Here is a 13,771-nt window from a genome sequence, read left to right on the forward strand (position 1 = left end):
TTTTGAAACAATCTACATCAGGGGTGTCCACACTTTTTGGGCTTGCAAGCTACTTTTAAAATGACCAAGTCAAAATGATCTACCAACAATAAAATAAAAAAACCCACAAAGCACACTGTACACAGAGAAAATGTTAATTATCATTTATATTCCGCGGGTTTTCAAAGAGGTCATGGCAGATGACTTTATGCAATGTCACCTCAGGAACAACTATACAAAAATAAACAAATATACCCCCTCCCTTTTTACCACACCACGATAGCAGTTTTTAGTGCAGGGAGCTGCGCTGAATGCCCTGCGCTGCTCTTGATGCTCATAGGCTCCCTGTGCTAAAAACCGCTATTGCGGTTTAGTAAAAGGGGGCCATAGTGCAAAATATAGACAGCAGATAAAAATTCTCAAAATGAACACATTTTGATCACTAAATTGAAAATAAAATCATTTTTCCTACCTTTGTTGTCTGGTGATTTCATGAGTCTCTGGTTGCACTTTATTCTTCTGACTGTGCATCCAATATTTCTTTCCTTCTTTCAGCCTGCTGTATGCTTCCAGACCTTTTCCTCTCTCCCTGTCCCCCTCCCCTTTCTTTCTTTCTGCCTCCCTGCTCCTCTTTCTTTCTGTCTTCCTGTCCCCCCTTTCTTTCTATCTTTTTCCCTTCTTTCTTTCTGTCTCCTTTCTCCCCCTTCTTTCTGTCTCCCTGCCTGCTCCCAAGCCACTGCCGCTGCCATCGGGGAACAGGCCTCCAAAGCACCACTGCCACCATCGGGGAACAGGCCTCCAAACCACCACTGCCACCATGGGAACAGGCCTCCAAACCACCGCCGCCCCAAGCTTTCCCTGCTTCCCCACACAGAAGCGTCAGGCTGACCAGATTTCCTCTCCCTGACGTCATTTCTGAAGTCAGAGAGGAAGTTCCGGGCCAGCCAGGCAGCAATTGGCTGGCCCAGAACTTCCTCTCCGATGTCATAATTGATGTCGGGTGGGGAAAGTTGGTCGGCTCAGCGCTTCAGAGTCGGGAAGCAAGTAGAACGTGAAGGCAACGTGATCGACTCGCATTGTCTTCGTGATCTACTGGTCGATCACAATCAACCTTTTGGGCACCCCTGATCTACATGCTGTACTGTACGTTACCAGACTGAAGTTACCTGTCTTGCAAGGCTGAAAGAAGTAATCACCCAGTGTGTTTTAAATATTCCATTCCAGTACCAGCATTGATGGGTTACGTCTGCATTCCATTTCTGCGTGAGACCAAACCTACTTTATCTGCTTTGCATTGATGTCAAAAAACTTGGCACTTTAATGCAGTTTAATACATTTTGAGAGAAGTTTCATCAGTCCCATGCAAATAAAATCATCACTCAGCCTTAGAGGGGCATAATGAAAAAAAACAAAAACATCTAAGTCCCCTTTTGGCCTAAGCCCCTAAATGCTGAAAGTAGCAGCAGGGAAATGTCCATTCTAAAAAAAAAAAAAAAAAAGTCCAAAATGAGATTTTTTTTTTTTAGAATAGCCTTCCTTTACGTTCAACAGTTGTGACAAACCCAGGTCTATTTCGGGTCTTACCCACAATAAACCCGAGTCCGTTCCTGGTTTTGCCCCAGTGAGCAGGATTGTGCACAAGCCACCTAGGTGCAGGAGAGCGGATCAGGTGACTGATCAATTAATGAATCAAGCTGACTCTAGCTCTGACTGGGAAATGGAAATAGCAGAAACAGGGCAGGATAAGTGTGAAAGTTTCACTCTAGGCAAACCCCATCCTGACACTGTTAAATATCTCAGGAGATTTGAACAGCCAGTTAAAACCAGGGCTAGAAAATATCCCGTTTGTGAAAGCAGGAGACAAGTCAGTGGGTGGAAAACCCTTCCCCCACAGTCTCAGAAGGGGAGTGGTTTTCCACCAGATATAATGAGCCTGCTGAGATCAGAGAGGGGGAAGCAGCCAAGGGAAGCCAGACTCACGAGGCACCCGGGAGAGGAATACCCAGGAGGGTATGAAGCTGGAGAGAGCCAGACTCTCTCAGACTGGCCCATGCTAGAGGCAGATGAGGCAGCTCATACCAGGGAGCCTTGGGAGCAGCCAGAGGAGGAAGCAATGGACATCCAGGCAAGCCAGGCATGCACTGAAACCCAGCCATTGCCTATGGAAATATAGTGAGTTTAAACCTGGATGTTTTCTCATGCTGTTCATTCCTCTGTGCTGCTAGGGAATCTGAAAGTTTAGATAGTTCAGTTTTAAACCTCTCCCTGAAAGCTTAAGTACAGAAGTTTTCTTTAAAGCCCTGAACTAAAAAACGTGGTATTTGTGTTTGCACTTCCTGGCTGATTGCCAAGCTGAGCCAGCACGTTGTTTTCTCTCAGCTGTGGCTAATCCTGAGTGCACCTTTTCAGGGAAGTGAAACGTACATGTGCTATTGAAGACTTGTGATATATCAATGCTTTTTGAACATAACACTGAACTGCTTGGACAAAAGAATATTGATTTAAAAACACTGTTGCTCTGGTGAAGAGAACTGAGACCCATAAGCTTGCAAGCCCAGAAGCAGGGACTGTTGTAATTACAGTGTTATTCCAGTTTTGTTTTTTGGAACCTTTATGAGTTTGGTGTCATGTGCTGTGAATGCATACTGCACTGCAAGGCTGATGCCTGAATGGTGTTTGAATTATGTTACCATTACTGAAATAAAGCTATTTATGGTTTTCCACATTCTGACTGAAACCTGTTTTCCTTGCATGCATGCCTAAAAGTAAGACCTGGAGGATCCCTTAGTAGCAAAAGACACGTAGGACGGGAGTTTTGGTCACTTTTCTGGGACTTGCAACATCGGCAGGAACCCGGGGTGCGATACAGTTTAATCGCCCAGACTACCACTAACATCTAACCTTAAAACACATTTCAAAATAAACAACAAAAAAAAATCACCCAAGTCTCAAACGTCCCAAAACAAGACCTTTTAGGCGAAGGAGGGCCCAGCTTTCGCCTAAAAGCTGTATTCTGTAACCAGCGTTTGTCAAAAACAACACCGATTGCAGAATCCTCCCTCCTCCCTGCAACGATCGCAGCAGGAGATATGCCTAATCTCTTTTGCCGTGATCACGATCCCCCCCCCCTGAACAGCTGTGAACTGGCAAGAGGGATTCCAAGCCCTCCTGCCGACACCCCTAAACCCCCGACAATACCAGCAGTAGGGAGACCAGGCCCTCCTGACGAAGATGTAGCCCCCGAACCCCCAACCCCCCGACAATACCGGCAAGAGGGAGCCCAGGCCCTCCTGCCGAAGACACCTCCCCGTGAATACCTGTGAAACGCCCCACCCCCCAAACAACCCCACCACCACCCTGGCCCTCCCTCCCCCACTAACCATAACGTTGGCCGGCAAGCCAGAAACAATGTTACAGTTAGTGTGTGTGTGGAGGGTCCGAGGGGGTTGGTGAGGGCCATCCTCAGCAGAAGGGCCTGGGCTCCCTCCTACCGGTATTCTTGGAGGGTTTGCGGGGGAGGGGGACCATCTTCGGCAGGAGGGCCTGGGATCCTTCCTGCCAGTGTTGTTGGGGGATTTGGGGGCTGCGTCTTAGGCAGGAGGACCTGGCCTCTCTCATGCCAGTATTGTTAGGGGTTTGCGGGTGTCGGCAGGAGGACTTGGGCTCCCTCCTGCCAGTTCACGGCAGTTTGGGAGGGGGGTATCGCGAACGTGGCAGGAGAGATTAGGCATCTCTCCTGCCACGATTGTTGCGAGGAAGGGGGGAATTCTGTAACCGGTGTTGTTTTTGAAAGACGCCAGTTATAGAATCCAGATTTTAGGCGAAGGACTGGCCCCTCCTTCACCAAAAATGTCTTGTTTTGGGTGTTTGGGACTTGGGCGATTTTTTGGTTTGGGAATGTGTTTTAAGGTTAGACGTAGCGGTGGTCTGGGCAATTAAACTGCTGAACGTAGAGATAGGCCATTCTAAAAAAAAAAACAACCCTCATTTTGGAAGTTTTGTTTTTTTTTGAGAATGGACATTTCCCTGCAGCTACTTTGAGCGTTTAGGGGCTTAGGCCAAAAGGGGATTTAGACTTTTTTTTTTATTATGCCCCTCTACATCATTTTTTTTTTCTTTATATTTATTTGCACTTTCAAATTATGAACAGGTATTATTCCCTTCCAGAAATCAGATGAAAGATTGCAAATTATAGACATCATAAATACACAAAGAAATAAAAATATTTCTTTCAACAATTCAGGTCCTCAATTAGTGAGATTCCAAGAGCCCAAGTAGTCTAAGAAAAAGATGTTAAACTTATGTCCCTCATAATAGAGGAATTAATTCTTAAGAGGAAATGTTCAATACCCTAAATGAGGATGAACAATAGACTCACTGCACTCTCGGGCCAAAAACATAAGAATAGCCATACTGGGTCAGACCAGTGGTCTATCTAGCACAGAATCCTGTTTCCACAGTGGCCAATCCAGGTCACAAGTATCTGCAGAAAACCAAATAGTAGCAACATTCCATGCAGAACTCTAAGGAATAGCAAGATTCCGGAATCCCAGAGAGTAACAAGATTCTAGAACCCCAAAGAGTAGCAACATTCTATGCTACCGATCCAAGGCAAGCCGTGGCTTTCCCATGTCTTTCTCAGTAGCAGACTATGGACTTTTTTCCCTCCAGGAAATTGTCCAAATCTTTTTTAAACCCATGCCTTCAAAGAAATGAAGTAAATTGGTGAAGCAAGGCTTCCCTTGGTTGAACCCATGTTCTTTGCTCTTCTTTGAACCTTTTCTAATTAAATCTGTGTTCCTAGTTGCCTTTATAGAATAAGTGCATAGCATTCTGCTTCATGGTGAAAACCTTTGGCACCTACTGTATATAGAAATTGCTTCCTAAATAGCAAGTGTACATTATCCCCTTAATTCTATATATATAGAGCTCAAAACTATTTGCAAATTTGGGTGAGTGGTATCAAGTGCCCCTGATGTAGCCCTTTTAGTGGACAAAATGTGACCATGTCAGATGAATTGTTTGTTGTATCCTCAAGTTTTGTTGAATTAAATTTTTTGGGGACCTTTACACACTTTGGTTTGCTCATTTCTTCTGCTATATTGGTGTCTGCAAACTGTCTGCCTAATTGTTTCCATGGACTCTCTATGTCATTTCTAAAGATTTATGCATCTTTTCCAAAATCTGATGTTGTATATTATTCCATGGATGCTAAAAGACACAATGATAAATGTGCATTTCTTTAAAAGCAAATGAGAAACATAGGCGTATTCATTGGCTTACTTGAAAGTATGATAAGAACAAGAAATCTCGTTTTCCATTGTTTGATCATAGACAGTTACATTGCAGTCAAGAATGATTGCTTTATTATCACTTGGAATGCAAAATAAGCTGTACTCGGATCTCAACTAAAATTCTTCTCTTCATTTCCTGATAGAAACATGACAGCAGATAAAGGCCAAATGGCCCATCTAGTCCGCCCATCCGTAGTAACCATTATCACTTTCTCTCTCTCAGAGATCCCACGTGCCTATCCCAAACTCTCTTGAATTCAGACATAGTCTCTGTTTCCACCACCTCTTCCAGGAGACTGTTCCACGCATCTACCCCCCTTTTCGTTAAAAAATATTTCCTCAGATTTCTCTGGAGCCTCTTAACTTCATCCTATGCCCTCTCATTGCAGAGTTTCCTTTCAACTGAAAGAGACTTGACTCATGCACATTTATATTACGTAGGTATTTAAACAACTCTATCTAATCTCCCCTCTCCCGCCTTTCCTCCAAAGTATACAGATTGAAATCTTTAAGTCTGTCCCCATATGCCTTATCACAAAGACCACACACCATTTTAGTAGCCTTCCTCTGGACTGACTCCCTCCTTTTTATATCTTTTTGAAGGTGCGGCCTCCAGAATTGTACACAATATTCTAAATGAGGTCTCACCAGAGTCTTATACAGAGGCATCAATACAGTGGTACCTCGGTTTACGAGTGCACCGGTTTGCAAGTGTTTTGCAAGACGAGCAAAACATTTGCAAACTTGGTGCCTCGTAAACTGAGCTTGCCTCGCTGTATGAGCACCCCCCCCCCGTGAACCGGCACCTTCCCCCGCGATCCAGCACCCCCCCGCCGCCATCGGGCACCCCCCGCCGCAACCTGAGATCCCCCAACCCACCCGAACCCTCTTCTTACTTCCAGTGTAGCCTCCTCATCGACACCAGCACCAGCATGTCCTGTGCGTTGGTGCCGGTGCCCGAAAATCTGCTTCCTGTGCCGGGCCTTGAGCATGCGCGCATGCCGATGCCGATGCAGAGGTTACACTGGAAGTAAGTAGAGGGTTCGGGTGAGTTGGGGGATCTCAGGTCGTGGTGGTGGGGTGCCGGATCGCGGGGGGGAGGGTGCCGGTTCGCGGAGGGGGGCCTTCGGGAGGAGCAATGGCGGTTCTCGTGGGGGGGGGGGAGCAATGCTGTTGGCCTCGGGGGGGGGAAGGTGGGGGGAGGGGAACATATCAAAGCAAGTTTCCCTTACTTCCTATGGGGAAACTTGCTTTGATATACGAGCATTTTGGATTACGAGCATGCTCCTGGAACGGATTATGCTCGTAATCCAAGGTACCACTGTATCTCCTTTTTCCTACTGGCCATACCTCTTCGTATGTACCCTAGCATCCTTCTAGCTTTCACCATCACCTTTTCAACCTGTTTGGCCACCTTAAGATCATCACATACAATCACACCAAGTCCCGCTCTTCCGTCGTTCACATAAGTTCTTCACCCCCTAAACTGTATCGTTCATTTATTTGTGGATATTAAATATTCTCATCCCTTTCAGTTTTGGGAAGACAATTGATATAGCAAGGCAGCACAGATTAAATTTTCTGTGGCTACAACCCCCTTTATACAGTCACAGAAAGTACATAGACCCCTGGAGGCACTGGCTGATGATGTCTCTATGGAAGGCCTGATCAGGTTGTGACCTCAAACACAGGGAAATCCTGCAGCAGATAGTGCCCTCTGTTTGACCTCTGGTTATTTATTTAATTTAAAAAATGAATTTAGAATTTAGAAAAAGATTAAAGGATATGTGGGGTGTTCAATAATTTATCTACTTCAGAAGGAAAGAGAAGAGTTTTTTCAAAAAACATTATGCATTATTTTTCAATATAGTTCCCTGATAGCTCCATACAAGTTATCCAGTTTTCCTCCAATGACTTTAACACGTTTGAAAAAGATTCCATATAACCTTCATATCACGACATCACAGCGTTCTCGATGTCCTCATTTGAAAACTGCTGTCTACGGAGAGATTTCTTCAAAGTTCGGAACAGGAAATAATACTGGTTAACAAAAAAAAAATTTCTTTGCTATTTAGAACTTAAGAAGTATTCTTAGTTAATTTAATGATACTGATTTCAGATCTGTAATTGAAATTCAGCTAGCATGTCAGATTTCTGAGATACACGTTACTGGTTTTTTAGACAGTTTGCCATATCGGCACAATATTGCGAGTATGAATTGGGTCCCATCAAACTTGTGTTAGAGAGTTTACTCTGAAAACAAACACGAAGACGATAAGGAGACATGTTACAGCATATATTTACGCCTCTCTTAACTCGCGCAAAAGTGATGTCAGCATGTTCAGAAATGTTTGAGACACTTGCTTTTACCTCTCTTACTCTCTCCACTAAAAAAAAAAAAAAATTGCACCCATACGCTTATAACTTTCCTTAAACTACTGTATTTCCCCCCTCTCTCTCTCTGCTCAATCCCCCTGTATTTAACTCTCTCCAAAAACTATAAATCCACCCACTAAACCTGTTGTACTACTTATATGTCTAATTACTCCGCAGTGTGTATGTTCAATTGTAAACCGTTCTGAGCTATTGGGAGGACGGGATAAAAATCTAAATAAATAAATAAATAAATAAATTTTATCCTTGTACTGTACATTTGTCTCTCTTTGCAAGAACCATCATACTGGGATTGAACTTTCCCTGATATCTGCTTTCCATCTTGATGAAATCTTTCCCCATGCTCATCACTAACATTACCAAGATTGGGTGGGAAGAAGTCAAGGTGAGAATATAAGAAGTGCATTTTAAGTGATTTTCTGGCACCCATAAGTTGATATGCTGTCAGCATGTTCTCCACAAGCTTAGCATAATTCTCTGATCTGTGATTACCAAGAAAATTCTGAACAACCAGCACAAATGCTTCCCATCCTGCTGTTTCAGCTGGGTTCAACTTCTGTTTGAACGCATCATCAAGGATCAGTTCACAGATTTTGGGTCCTTACAACCAAAATAATTCTTGTATGCACTTTGAAGTCTGCTGGATAGATTCTTTCGCTGATCTTGTGCAGTAAATTATCCACAGACATAACAGAAATTATCAGGGTGGTTAACACAACCTCGTCTGTTCATAATAATTATAATAGCTTAGATAAAAACAAAATATAAAAATTCACAGGTAGAAAAAGCAGCACAATCACTTTTTAGTATAAACTTTCAAATTACTGATATATATGTGATCGATGGGCTGTCCTAAAATGCAATACATTATTGTGTTACAGAAAAAGTAAAATACTGATGCTTCACGGTAGCATTATTGACAAAAATTATATAAATACATGCTGATGCTTAACTTGAAAATAGGATGTGATAGATAAAAACTGTTTTCAGATTTAGAGTCAGCATGTGGTGCTTATTAAGGTAAAGGTATCAGAACCCCAGTAGCAAAATGCTTGTTGACCAGTGTAATCCAAGCGAGCCAAGTTAGGACTGAAGGGTGAATGGTTCAGCTGCTGAAACCCACATCTCGGATGGCAGCCTGTGATTCTCATGACATGTGCACTGGCGCATTGTCATGAAGAAGAAGCACACCTGCTGGGAGTTTTCCTCATCTTTTTCCTTGATTTGACTCCCACAAAGCGATAATTGCATTGGTGTAACTTTCCCTGGTTATACTTGTTTTGTGTGGTATGAACTCTAGAAGAGTTCATCCCAGAAGACAGTTGCCATGACCTCGCCTGCAGATTTTTCTGTCTTGAACTTTTTGGGGGTTGGGGATAACTTGTGCTTCCACTGCATTGACTCCATTTTGGACTCAGGATCTCTGTGATAGACCAAAGTCTCATCTCCATTCACCAAACAATGAAAAAAAATTCACTTGATTTTCATGGAGCATCTCCAAGTTCTCCTGACAGCACTGGAGCCTTGTGGCCTTCCGATATGGCGTCAACATTTTTGGAACCCATCTTGCACTAACTTTGGACAAACCCAACTTTTCATGAATTATTTTCCAAACTGTATCTGCCGAGATGCTCATTTTTTCCAGCTATTCAGGAAACCGTAATTCATCTGCCAAGATTAAATCTTCAACTTTCTTGCATATTTCAGTGGAAGTTGCTGCAACAGGCCGTCCAGTGTGAGGGTCACTTTCAATGGACTCTCTACCCCACTTAAACTGCTTGCTCCAAAATTTTACTTTGTAGGATGTTGGGGCAGACTCCACCATAAACTGCAGTCATGCATTCATGAATCTCCTTTGGCTTTTTCCCTTCTTTTGTGAGAAATTTTATCACTGAATGGTCTCCAGATCTAGCAGTTTCTTACTTGATTCGCACAAGGACTCTCCTGACATCCTGTCTCTTGGAATATTAGACTTGCACTGAGCCGCAACACTGCATGAGTAACCTTGAGACATGTTACAACATGCACAAACTTGTTTCAACACGCTTGCAACTTTCATTCTCACATAGATAAATTATTGAACGCCCCTCGTAAATATTTGAAGACTTATCTACACTAGCATTGTGCACACATCATAGGAAAAGTACAGTGATAAAACATAAGAAGCGCCATCTCCGGAACAGACCCTAGGTCCATCAAGTCCGGCGATCCGCACACGCGGAGGCCCCGCCAGGTGTATCGTGGCATAGTTTTGGTCCCCATATCGCTCCAAGCTTCTCGTAAAGAGAAGTGCATCTAGCCTACCCCTACCCATGTCACTTCATGCCACTCATGGGTAAGGGTAGGCTAGATGCACTTCTCTTTACGAGAAGCTTGGAGCGATATGGGGACCAAAACAAGATATTTCATATTGCTGTATTCAAGTGCTTCTTCCTTTTCAAAGAATTGAATTGTATCACTATCCTTGCCTATTTTAAAGGATAGTGCTAATTTATGACAAAAAAACACTTTTAGCTAGGAGTTAACTTTCCTTGGTGGGCCATTGCCTGAATTCTCTACCTGGTACTATTCTATTTGGAAAGGCAAAGCTTGTGCTAGCTTGGCCAACAACCTAGTATTGAATAAAACAATTTAAAAAATTTTCTATATCAAGAGGATTACCAAGTGACTATTGGACTTGTTTTCAAAAAAAGGAAAAACGTCCAAAGCATGTCATAAAGCAGCACTTTAAAAAGAGGATATAGAGAACAATTGGGAGGGGGATCTTAGACCATTAGATCAAAGGGTGGTTGGTTCCCAGCCCCACTGTCCAGAGCGCAGGACAGGTCAGTGGGGAACTTGTCCATTAATGCTCTGTTACGGGGCCGGGGGTATGCCTAGCACCAGCAACCCAGCTTTTGTCCCAGGTGCAAGGACCAGCGCTCCCTGGAGGACCACTCTGCAATAGCAACAGAAAAAAAAAAAATTGTCCACCAACAGTTCCCAGTTCCAGACCTCATTATCCAGTTCAAATTAAAATGTACTGAATTCAAACAGTTCATTTTTATAGTAAATTCTATCATTAGTGCAAAAAAAAGGAAAAAAAACAGAAGCCAAAATATTTTTCTTTTAAATAAGGTCTCTTTTCCACAGTCCAGTTGGCATTCTTTATTCAGTCTCTGCAGCTTTCCAGTTCTAAAAACCTATATCCAGGAGCCTCTGAGGCCCAGGCCTGGCTCTGGTGACCTCCTTGCTCTAGTCTAGCCCCTCTCCTTTTAGGCTTGAGACAACTACTGTGTTTAGCAAAGTGTTTATTCAGGAAGCTTTTCTCACCCGACTCCCTGAATTACAGATTCCCCACTGACCTGTCCTGCGCTCTGGACAGTGGGGTTGGGAACCAACCACCCTTTGATCAAATAGTCTAGGATTCCTCTCCCGATTATTACCCTAAATTCCTATGTCCTCTTTTAAAAGTGCCACTTTATGACATCTTTTGGATGTTTTCCCCTCCCAATTGTTCCCGGAAAACCCAGACATCTGGTAACTCTACTTATAAGGTAAGGCATTTTTTTCCCTAGAATATTGTTTGCATTCTTTTTTAAACAAAGCCCTACCAATGGTAAATACTGCTCTTGATTTTGAGCTACCCGCTTAATCTTTTACAATAGAAGAAAAACAGAGAGACTGCATGAGAAGATTTTGTTGCACGGCAGAAAGGCTCCAGTTCTGATGCACTTCATGTTTTCAATTGAAAAGAGATTAAACTTCACTGGGACATACTATTTCTCATAAGACGGAGAGCTCAAGTGAAGGAAATCTGCTTAATATGTTTTCCCGCATCTTTGGGAAAAGCAATTTTCATCGCTAAGAAATCGTCCTGAAGTCATTTCCATCCCAGAACAATCAACAGTCCTGTGCACCATTTACATTCATAGAGTGGGATAGAGAGAGAGCTCTCCAGTGGCTGTAAGACTGTCAGCTTTAGAGAGCAGAGTGGCAAGATGCAGTCACAGGGTTATGACTATCTCCACTTTTAGGAAGTTGGTAGCAGAAGCCACTGAAGATTGTTGGGTGAAAATGAGGTTAAAATCAGCAGGAAACAAATTCCCTCACTCACATATGCACATACATATTTAATGTGAACCATTTCTCAGTGTTTGAAAATATACATCTGTTTTGCTATTAAGTCTAGACCCAGAAAGGCAGCTTTGATTTGCAAATGCCTTAAGCTGCTTAGGTTTCAAGATATCCACATAGAACATCCATGATATTAATTTATTTGCTCAGCCTCCATTGTATGCAAATAGATAGAATATGCTTGCAATAATTTATCTACCTGAATATGACAGAAAGTAGCAAGCATGTTGAAACAAGTTTGTGGCACGCTGTGACATGTTTCAAGATTACTCATGCACCATAGCAGGACAGTGTGAGTCTAACATTCCAAGAGACAGGATGGCAGGAGAGTCTTCATGCGAACCCATTTGGAGCACTGATCAGTGATAAAATTTCTCACAAAAAAAGGGAAAAAGCCAAAGGAGATCCATGACCGCAGTTTATGGTGAATCTGCCCCATCGTCCTACAACGTAAAATTTTGGAGCAAGCAGTTTAATTGGAGTAGAGAGTCCATTGAAGATGACTCTCACACTAGATGACCTGTGGAAGCAACTTCCACAGAACTATGCAAGAAAGTCGAGGATTTAATTTTGTCAGATTAATTAAGGTTTCCTGAATAGCTGAAAAAAATGGGCAACTCAGCAGGTACAGTACGGAAAATAATTCATGAAAAGTTGGGCTTGACAAGGTTAGTACAAGATCACCCGGAAGTGATGCCAGAGAGAGCAGGTATCGATGAGGGCAGCAAGTTTGTGATGCTGTTCGCGCTGAGAAAATTAAAGAGGTACAAGGGAAGGGGCACAAGTGCTTGGCAGTGGGGAGCAGGAATGAGCGGTGGGGGGGGGGGGGTAAGAAGATATGGTGCCTGGGGTGGACCGCCCCCCTCTTAATACGCTACTGCTTGGGTTTATCACAAAGATCTTAAATTGAGTCAATGCAATGGAAACACAAGTCATTCCTCACCCCCCCCCCCAAAAAAAAAAAAAGTTTCAAGACAGAAAATTCTGCAGGCAAAATCACGTCTTTTGCTTCTGGAGTTCATACCACACAAGACAACCATAACCAGAGAGAGTTATGCCAACACAATGATCGCTTTGTAGAATGCTTGAGTACCTGATTGTAAAAACCGCTTAGATAACCTTGATAGGCGGTATATAAAATCCTAATAAAACTTGAAAACTTGAAGTCAATCAAGGAGAAAAGATGAGAAAAACTTACAGCAGGTGTGCGGCTTCTTCACGACAATGCACCAGTGCACATGTCACGACAATCACAAGCTGCCTTCTGAGAAGGTGGGTTTCAGCAGCTGAACCATTCATCCTTCAGTCTTAACCTGGCTCTCTCGGATTATTTTCTGATCTGAGTTTTGAAGAAATCTCGCCATGGACAATGGTTATCAAGGGATGAAGACGTCAAGGAAACTGTGATGTCCTGGTCTGAAGTTCAAACAGAAGAATTCTTGTCAAAGGGGTTAATGTCATTGGAAGAAAAGTGGATGAAGTGTATGGAGCTATCAGGGGACTATATTGAAAAATAAAACAAAAATTTTTAAAAAACTTTTCTTTCCTACTGAAGTAGATAAATTAATGAACACCTCTTGTATTTTCAAAACATGGCTGACTTGCACCATTTGAGGACCAGGCATGCCTACCCAAATCTACACAGTGGTTGAACATTATACAAGCCAACAACAACAAATTATTGGTGCCTTGGGATTTTTGACCTGTTCCTGGGGTTATTTGGGGCTCTGATTCAGAAAATTGCTTTGGATAGACTGCAAAAGCTCTAGTTTCTTAGATATGGTTGAATTTATGGTTCTGTTCCAATCGGTCACTCCACCAGGATGAAAGAAGAGTACAAGGCCATCTCTTTAGTCTTGGAAAAGATAAATTACCAAGATCAATGGGTGATTTCTGTAGACTTGAAGATGGTTAATATTCTTTTTAGTCAACAAAGTGGCTACATAAAGTATCCTTGCTTTTTATGCCTTTGGGATAGTAGAGCCAAA

The sequence above is a fragment of the Geotrypetes seraphini genome, chromosome 5, assembly GCF_902459505.1.
Source record: "Geotrypetes seraphini chromosome 5, aGeoSer1.1, whole genome shotgun sequence".
Taxonomy (NCBI): Eukaryota; Metazoa; Chordata; class Amphibia; order Gymnophiona; family Dermophiidae; genus Geotrypetes; species Geotrypetes seraphini.